Genomic DNA, 9,689 nt, shown 5'->3' with positions numbered 1-9,689 from the left:
AGTGAAGAAGAAGACTATTTCACCGAGTGAAATTTCAACTGGTAGGGGTAGGGGTAGGGGAACATAATACTTAAAATTAAATTTTGACGTATTTTTATCAAAATAAAAATATTTTTTGCAACCTTATTAGGTTTATACATTTTTTAACATACATATATTTTTTTTTGTATAAAATAAAATTTTTTTTTTAATTGTTGGCGAACTTTAAATCTAGAAAAAGTCCAGAAAACAAATATTTTCGGAAAAACGCTATGAGAACTTGTCGATTCTATAAATATATAATAAAACTCGATAAAAAAACATTTGCACACAAATTTATTTAGAGACTTTTATTTTAGGGACCTTCTAAACATCATACAGGAAGAACAGCACAAAGAAGAGATCTATAGCACAGCTCATGCCCGTCAAAAATCCCTCCTTTGAAGAAACCCTAAATAAGCTGAAAAATCACAAAGCGCCGGGTATGGACGAGATACCAGCAGAACTTCTGAAATATGGGGGAGACGCACTACATCGCCAAATCCACCAGCTAATAACGCACATATGGTTAGAAGAAAGGATACCAGCACGATGACGATGGAAGGAAAACATAATAGTGCCCATCCACAAAAAAGGGGCCAAAACAAAATGCGAGAATTATAGAGGAATTTCACTCCTAAACACGACATATAAAACCCTCTCAAACATCATTCTAAGTAGACTAATCCCTTATGCTGAAAATATCCTAGGCGAATATCAAGCCGGTTTTAGGGCAAACAGATCAACAATAGATCAAATATTCACGCGGAGACAACTTCTAGAAAAGGGATGGGAGTATAACAGACCCATACACAATATTTTCATATATTTTCGACAGGCATATGATAGCATAGAAATATGGAATGCCATGGCGGAGTTCTCAATACCAAAGAAACTCATTCGGATGACCAAAGACTCTATGGAGAGTGGAATATCTAAAGTACGTGTAAATAATAAACTGTCTGGCAGCTTTGAAATCACCAGTGTACTCAAACAGGGTAATGCGCTATCTCCACTACTTTTTAACCTTGTATTAGAGAAAGTCATGAGGTCGGCCGAAATAAAAACAGAATTGCTATCGGTTCAAGGTCCCAAGCTATTACTCGCATATGCAGATGACATAGACCTCGTTGTAGACTCCATCCTATCCACGAAAGACATCTTCAACAAGGTGGAAGGAGCAACAAGTGAAGTAAGGCTGAAGATTAATGAAGAGAAGACGAAATATATGTGTATAAATAGAACGACACGAAGAGACAGAATAGGACAAAATGTGACGGTCAACAGTTTCGAAAGATTATAACGTTTTAAGTATCTGGGGGCCGTAATCACAGCTGACAACGATGTTACTGAAGAAATAAAAGACAGAATCGAATCTACAAACCGCTGCCTATTCGCACTGGATAAGCTCATAAAATCAAAAAATCTTACAAGAAGTTCAAAGATAAAAATCTATAAATCCATCGTCAGACCTGTAATAACATACGGATGCGAAACGTCGACCATGACCAAAGCAAACGAAGAAAAGCTCAGACGCTTTGAACGAAAAATACTTTGAAAAATTTTCCGACCTCACCATGACATCACCACAAACCAGTATAAGATCAGAACCAATATCGAATTAAAAGCACTCTACAATGACGCCGATATTGTCCAAGAAATTAAATTACAGCGACTAAGATGGGCAGGCCACGTGCACAGACTGCATAACGAGAGACTTGCAAAACTGGTATGGGAGGAGATTCCCACAGGCAAACGACCACTCGGACGTCCCAGAATGCGATGGAGAGATGACATCCAAGCAGATCTCCGGAGACAGTCTTGAAGGTCTGCAGATACTTGTCTCCAGTGTGGCAGAAGTAAGTAGCAGGTTTGGGCTTGATTTTAACATCAAAAAATCCAAATACATGGTTATAAGCAAAAATAGGATACCACCTGGTCAATTACTAGTTAACCAACAACCTATAACACAAATCACCAACTTTTGTTATCTGGGTGCAAACTTAAATGAACAGTGGGACCAATCGACGGAAATTAAGATAAGGATCGAGAAGGCAAGATCAGCTTTCGTCAAAATGAAAAAAATCTTTAACAGCCACGATATAAAATTGGAAATAAAAGTTCGTTTACTAAAATGCTACGTATTCTCCGTTCTTTTATATGGCGTGGAGTCATGGACCTTAACTGAAGCATCACTGAAGAGACTCGAAGCATTTGAGATGTGGTGCTATAGACGCATGTTGAGGATTTCCTGGATAGACAGAGTTACCAACGAAGAAGAACTACATAGAATGGGTAAAGAGCGCGAACTAAACGTAACCATAAAACGTCGCAAACTAGAATACCTGGGCCATATAATGAGCAATGACCTACTTCGGACCATACTTCAAGGTAAAGTGCATGAGAAAAGAGGTCCAGGACGAAGAAGAATATCCTGGCTGCATAACCTGCGAAAATGGTTTAACTTAACCACTACCGGACTTTTCAGGGCAGCAGTCAACAAAGTCAGAATAGCCATGTTAGAGTCCAACATCCGTAACGGATAGGCACCATAAGAAAAATAAGTGGGCATGGTATTAGCTGTAGAAGTCTGTCGTTGACCACACGTCTAAGAGTATTGAAGTGCTACGTCTGGTCCACTTTGTTCTATGGATGTGAAACCTGGACAACAAAAATAAAAAATCTCAACAAATTAGAAGCGTTTGAGTTATGGTGTTACCGTAGCATGCTTAGAATCCCGTGGACAGCACACATATCTAACGAACGCGTGCTAGAGACCGTGCACAAAGAGCGAGAATTGATCAACATCATCAAAATGAGAAAGGTCCAATACTTCGGTCATATAATGAGAGGACCTAAATATCGCTTACTCCGGTTAATCATTCAGGGCAAAATCGATGGAAAACGTTGGGTCGGAAGAAAACAACTGTCCTGGCTGCGTAACATTAGACAATGAACAGGTCGAACGGTCGAGGAACTGTTTCATCTAGCTGTCATAAAATCTGTCAAGCTGTCAAGCGTCATAAAATTAATCCCGTATTCATCCGCTACTGGTCTTTCAATTTCACCACGCTTAGTTTTTTTCTTGTAGGTTCTCATTTTGATCTATTAAAAATTTACAACTTTATTTACAACAAAATCTAGGTTACTAATAAACCTACACACAAATTTCTTGAGATGGAGTAGGTTGTTACAGTAACCACTTGTCCCTTGACAATAGTAACAACCTGTCCCAGGACGCCCTATTAAAAATAAATTGTAATTACTCATGAATCCCATATATTTGATATTGTACATATAGACAATAATTAAGCTAACAGTCAATAAAACATGCTGTGAAAAAAATAAGTAAAAATTACTGAGTGCTACTAAAAACATAGAAATGGTCGGTCTACGGCAGAGCCTTAAACCACACTAACCAAAGTTTGTTAAGATGCAGTGAGGCATGCACCGCATTGGCTACGTAGCTTTAAATGGGCTGCCATCTCGTTAAGTTGATTAAAATAAAATATAACAACTTGCCCCACGTAATAACTAACCCCGGTCTCCCCCAAAGTAATCCAAATACAGCTTTGATTTCTGGTCGTTGACTGGTCTTTGTTGTAATTCTACCTTACTGAACTGATCTGATTAGTAAATTGTAGAGTACCAGCTATGACTTGATCATCCATAAATTATTCTAACTATCAATTAGAGTTTTAGCTTCTTTAGCGTCCCGCTTCACCACAGGGAAATTATATTTTCGGCTTAAGTGCGAACCGACCTTACTTCTTCCTTCTCGGCCTATTTTACCCCAGTTCCAAGACAATACACCTGATAGGAGATTATTTTCCTTTTCTTGTAGAATCATTTTCATCTTCTTCGCCATCTTGTTCTGTATCTGTGACATGAGAACTTTCACTAACATTGTCGACCTCATTTTTAAATCATCAAAAATAGGTTCATCTTTTTCGTTTTGTATTTCCCCTTCATTACCTTGCAACCTCTTATGCTCTTGTTCATAATTCCCCCGTATAAAATTTGTGATGCAATAGAGTCTTCTTGATATTATCGTGACAACACCATAAATGAAATTTTCCATATTTTTTTGAAAGTAAACTTTATATTTATCAACTATGCATTGCCCATTTTCGAGACACATCATTTTGTTTACACCCATTATGTGTATGTGTATGGACATTTATTGAATGTAATCTTTTCTGTCTGGAATAATGTCTTAACCTTCCAAATAGGTATGTATATATTGATGATATGTTTTGTACGCTTACGGTTTTTTCTTTTTCTTTCTTATTTCCCCCATTGTTAATTTTCCTAATGTCGTTGTTTCTACGAGTTAAAAATAAATAATGAGATAACGTTATTATTAAGTACTTGATGCAGACAAAGCCGCCTAACTAATGAAACTGAAGTTTCAATTTTGTCACAAAAAATAGTGATTACATACATCACATAAGAACCATATACATAAATAAAAGCCCATCTCCCAGACGCCGTGCATCGCAGAAGGTACCGCAATTTAAAAAAAATCTCTATACAGTCGGCACACGGTCAGAAAGGCAGATGTTGCCTCAGGACAGGTGTAAATGGAAACAGCTGTTGGATGGACTAGAATTACACGATGCGGTAAATTCTCTTGGCTGGTAGGTTCTCTATCAGCTGCTTTGGTTCTCGAAGGTAACATATTGAAAGGTGATTTTATTATGAACTCGTGCGAGGAATCGGTATTAGGTACGAGGGTTACTCTTTGTATAAAATATTAAGTTATTCCAGGGAGACAACCCATAAATACGAATTACTTCTCAAAATTAACGCACCACTTTGTCAAACTTAATAACTATGATAATATTTAATATTTATTTACAGATCTATCAGAAAACTATAATGTAGTTATAAATAATATTTTAGCAAAAAAATGGAAAAAATTAAAATTAATAAAACTGTATGTTATATATAATTAAACCCTTTCTTTCATAATAGAAAATATTTGTATAATACGTTATCATAAGAACGTATTAGATAGATTGTAACAGCCAAATAGAATAAATTCGATAATGAATAAATGGGAGTGTGTCTAAAAAAAACACCCTCGCACACGTCGATTGGTATTGTCAGTTGCGTATTTTTAGCAATAAAACTATTTCATACACAATGTGTCATGTATACTTCATTCACAATTATAAGAACTGACTTATGCAGAATTTAAAAGTATCCCGCTGATAAAGTCGAAGCCATAAATGGATTTGCCTCTTCAGGTAAATAGTAAAAAGGACCGGCTTAACGAATTTTATGTTTTATTTGGCATTTACAATACATATTTAATTTAACTAAATATCTAGATAATTAAGGAAAAATACATAAACTGATGGAGTATTAGAATTAATTAATTATTATATTTTCTGTCTCTATTCTTTATTAAATATATCCAAATTTTGAAAGTGATAAACAATTTTTGTTTTGTTAAAAAAATTGCAAGTGAAATAATAAAAAGGTGAAGTGAAAATTAAAATGAATTAATGTAGATATATACATATAGCTAAATATGAGTATATTTTATACTTCATGTAAGGAAAGAAGTGTTTTAATTGTTAGTAAGCTATAAAGTATGTCTGAAAAAGTTGGCAACAAATGGGAAATTTCTTTATTATTAATTTCATGAAAAAAACTATTCCTCATAAACATTTCTGCATTTCATAGAAATCAATAATCAATAATCAAATTTATAAAAGTTTAAGTGGTATACACCGAAAATTAAAAATATTGATTTATGCTTAAAAGTGAAGTGCTTTTAAATTTAGGTGCAGCATAAAATGTTATTTTAATTTGGTTGTAGGATTTAAAAATTATTTTTAAATTTAGATTCATGGCCTTTTAATGATGTATCAGTAGGTGCATTAATTTTTAATTTTATTTCTAATTTACCTTATTCAATATACAAAATCAACAAATGCAAAAGTATTTTTTTATTTACTTTTTACTTTAAATGTATTATTTAATTATTAGAAGGCCATGAATCTAAACTTGGACATAATTTTTAATAGCTACAAACATTTTAAAATTACATTTTCTTGCATATCTAAATTTAAAATCACTTTCCTCTTCAGTATTAATTAATAATTTTGATTTTTCCTATCTACCACTTAATATTTTATAAGATTATCTGTTAATGATTTCTATGTGATGCATAACCTTTAATGAAGAATAATTTTTTTTCGTAAAATTATTAATAAAGAATATTTCCCATTTTTTGCCAACTTTTTCAGACATGAAACGGAAAACTTAAACATAACAAGTCAACATGAATAAATATGAACCTTTTAAAACGAGTAAATCGGTACTCACTGAAGGGACCTCAGACGTTAAGATACAATTAGCGTCTCTTTGTAAAGACAATGAAGTCGACTTTACTAAAGTAACAAGACATTTACTTAACACAGACACTACACAGTACTCCCCTAGAATAACAGAATTGTTCTCTGGTACTCCCCTGAGTTGGTGATAAGTTATAGTCTAAAAAAATCATTATGAAATTGACTGGCCAGTGTGAAAACTAGTGCCAATAAAACACAAAACATTTTCTTCGTTGAGACTTAAAATAATGATTAATAACAATAATTATGGGAAATTTGTATGTTTATAAAAAGAGTTTTTTGACATTATGCTTGAATGATAATATTTGATCTGATTATATATACATATATACAGTTGTGCTATGCTTGGCTATTATGCCGGTCCTGGCAGCTTTGGTAGCTGTGATAATTATACAACAATAGAGTATTTACAAGGGATTATTCAGTTTTACAGCTGTTATTAAAATAACTTTTATAATGAAACACTAAATTTCTGGATACAGTATAACAGTGGACAATACAAACTTTCTTATTTCAAATACAAAATTTGCTACAACACACATGTATATTGCCCGATAAGTTTTTGATAATGAGAAAGCAAAACTATTTGGATTCAACTCGAAATAGTAAAATTAAAGTCTCAAAACAGTAATACCATAAAGTCTAGCCATTGAAACAACAGCATATCGACGATATCTACCATAATGCTCCTTGATTATTGTCATTAATTCTGCTTTGGCCATATCTTCTGTAAATGAAATACATTTTTCTCGTAGCCAGCTCTGCATGACGGATTTTCTATTAGACATCGTTAGAATGTGTCCGAAATATAGCCCAGTATTATCTCCAAAAACTTCAAAACCTACCAAAAGGAACAGGAAGACCAGCTTCGTCTAATTTTAGTAACTCCAATAACAGAATTTCAGATTACTTAGATATTATGATGGTCAAGACCATTTATTAATGTATGTTCCAAATAATAAAAGAAAACGCTGTGCTTGTGACAACTGTTATTCATGTACAAGAACAATGGTTTTAAGTATATTATGTCAAATTTGTTCACAGTAGTGCCTATCGTTAGTTTTAACACCGGTTTTTGACTTCAATTCAATAAAGTTTTTTATTATATTGTAAAATTTATTATATACAGGGTGAGTCATAACTATTGGGCCATAAACTAAGGACAGGTTATTTGGACCAAAATATGGCTATTGGGCCAAATATGCCTCAATAAAATGTTGCTGAGAAAAAAGATATAGGGTGTTAAAGTTAATTTTTGTTTTTCGTTTTTTGCTAATAGTTTCCCTGTATATTTATAAATTGCTATCAAAATTGGCACAGAGGCATAATCTTAGACGAGAAATAGTATTGTATTTGCAATTCCACTATCAAATACCAAACTAATAAACAAAGTTGCAACTAACGTAAGGTTTCCGTTTTGACGATAAATCAAAACTAAACACACTTTAACTTAAAAGAACTCACAAAAACTCAAACCAAATGTTCTACATGGTCTCCTCCGATTTCTATGCCTTTTCTAATTCTTTTTATAAAGGATTTTCGGACGTTAAAAAAATATTATTCTGTCCCCTTATAAGATTAGCTGCATTTTGAATGTATCTCCAAAGTTCGTCTCGTGTATTAATTTCATTGGCATAAACTAAGGACTTCATATGTCCCCAAAAATAAAAATCTAGCGGGTTGTACTCAGGACTTCTTGGTGGCCATTGAAAATCACTGCCTCTGCCAATCCATCGTTGAGGAAATACGTCATTAAAATGATTTCTAACAGCTAATGAAAAATGAGGTGGCGCTCCATCCTGCATAAACCACATTTTTCTTCTTACATCCAGTGACAGATCATCTAAAATATCATTAAGAGTATTTTCCAAAAAGAATAAATAAGAATCTCCATTTAAATTCGGAGGAAGAACATAAGGCCCTAGTAGTTGGTCGCCTATAATGCCACACCAAATATTCAATTTAAACTCATGCTGAAAATGTCTAGCTTTAATAGCATGCGGGTTTTCTTCTTCCAAATAATAACTATTTCGCCAATTAAAAACCCCTCGTCTGGTAAAAGTTGCTTCGTCGGTGAACATAATATTCTTAATAAAGTGTCTGTCATTGCGATGTTTATTCAGAATACGTTAGCAATACTGTAACCGTCGTGGAAGATTTGTTGGAAATAAATTTTGAACAGAAGTGAAGTGATAAGGATGGAGGTTCTCTTTTTTTAGAATTCTAACAATAGACGACTGACTTACTCCTGTTGCTGCTGATAGATGTCGTGAACTTATTTCAGGATTTTCATCTACTCGAACCAAAAGTTCATCTTCTTGATTAGGTGTGATTTGTTTCGGTAGACCACCCCGATTTTTAGTGTGAAATGTCCCAGTTTCACCTAAACTACGATATAATCTTGCAAAAGTTTTGTGATTTGGTTGCCTTCTGTTTGCGTATAACATTCCATACCTTCTGGCTGCCGAGCGACCGCAAAAATTTTCTTGTGCGTATACGCAAATCATATCTCGCATTTCTTCATTAGTAAAATGATTGTGACGAGGCATTTCAATAAAAAAAAGTAATGATTACTTTTAAAAAATTCAACATTACACTACACTGTCACATCAAAAATAATTTACTCTGAACAAATGACATTTACCAACAACAGTCCAAAGCATACTTTTCATAAATGAAATATTTGAAATCCTTTTTTAAGACTCTAAGCAGTTCGCCTGCGTTTTTATCGAAAACGGTTGAAATTATCATGTTTAAACCAGAGTACCAATTTTACGTAAAAATGATGTTTACGTCATATTTTCTAATAAAAATTACTAAAAAGTTTCATCAGAAAAAGTTTAGAGTCAATTTGATCATTAGGAATAATCCACGTGGCGCCCTCTATGACAAAACGTAAAATTGTAAATAAAATACTATTTCTTGTCTAAGATTATGCCTCTGTGCCAATTTTGATAGCAATTTATAAATATACAGGGAAACTATTAGCAAAAAACGAAAAACAAAAATTAACTTTAACACCCTGTATCTTTTTTCTCAGCAACATTTTATTAAGGCATATTTGGCCCAATAGCCATATTTTGGTCCAAATAACCTGTCCTTAGTCTATGTCCCAATAGTTATGACTCACCCTGTATAAGGTATTTTATTAACAGGTCATTTTATTTCATTCAACCGAAAACTTGGTAAAAATTAAATCCAGGCACTAATGGATTAATTTGAAAAAATACTCTTAAATAATTTTCCTCTTCAAAACTGTTTAAAACACTTTAGTATACCGTATAGCCCACACTTAAAACATTT

Source organism: Diabrotica undecimpunctata, chromosome 1, assembly GCF_040954645.1.
Source record: "Diabrotica undecimpunctata isolate CICGRU chromosome 1, icDiaUnde3, whole genome shotgun sequence".
Lineage (NCBI taxonomy): Eukaryota > Metazoa > Arthropoda > Insecta > Coleoptera > Chrysomelidae > Diabrotica > Diabrotica undecimpunctata.
This window is presented reverse-complemented; position numbering follows the sequence as displayed.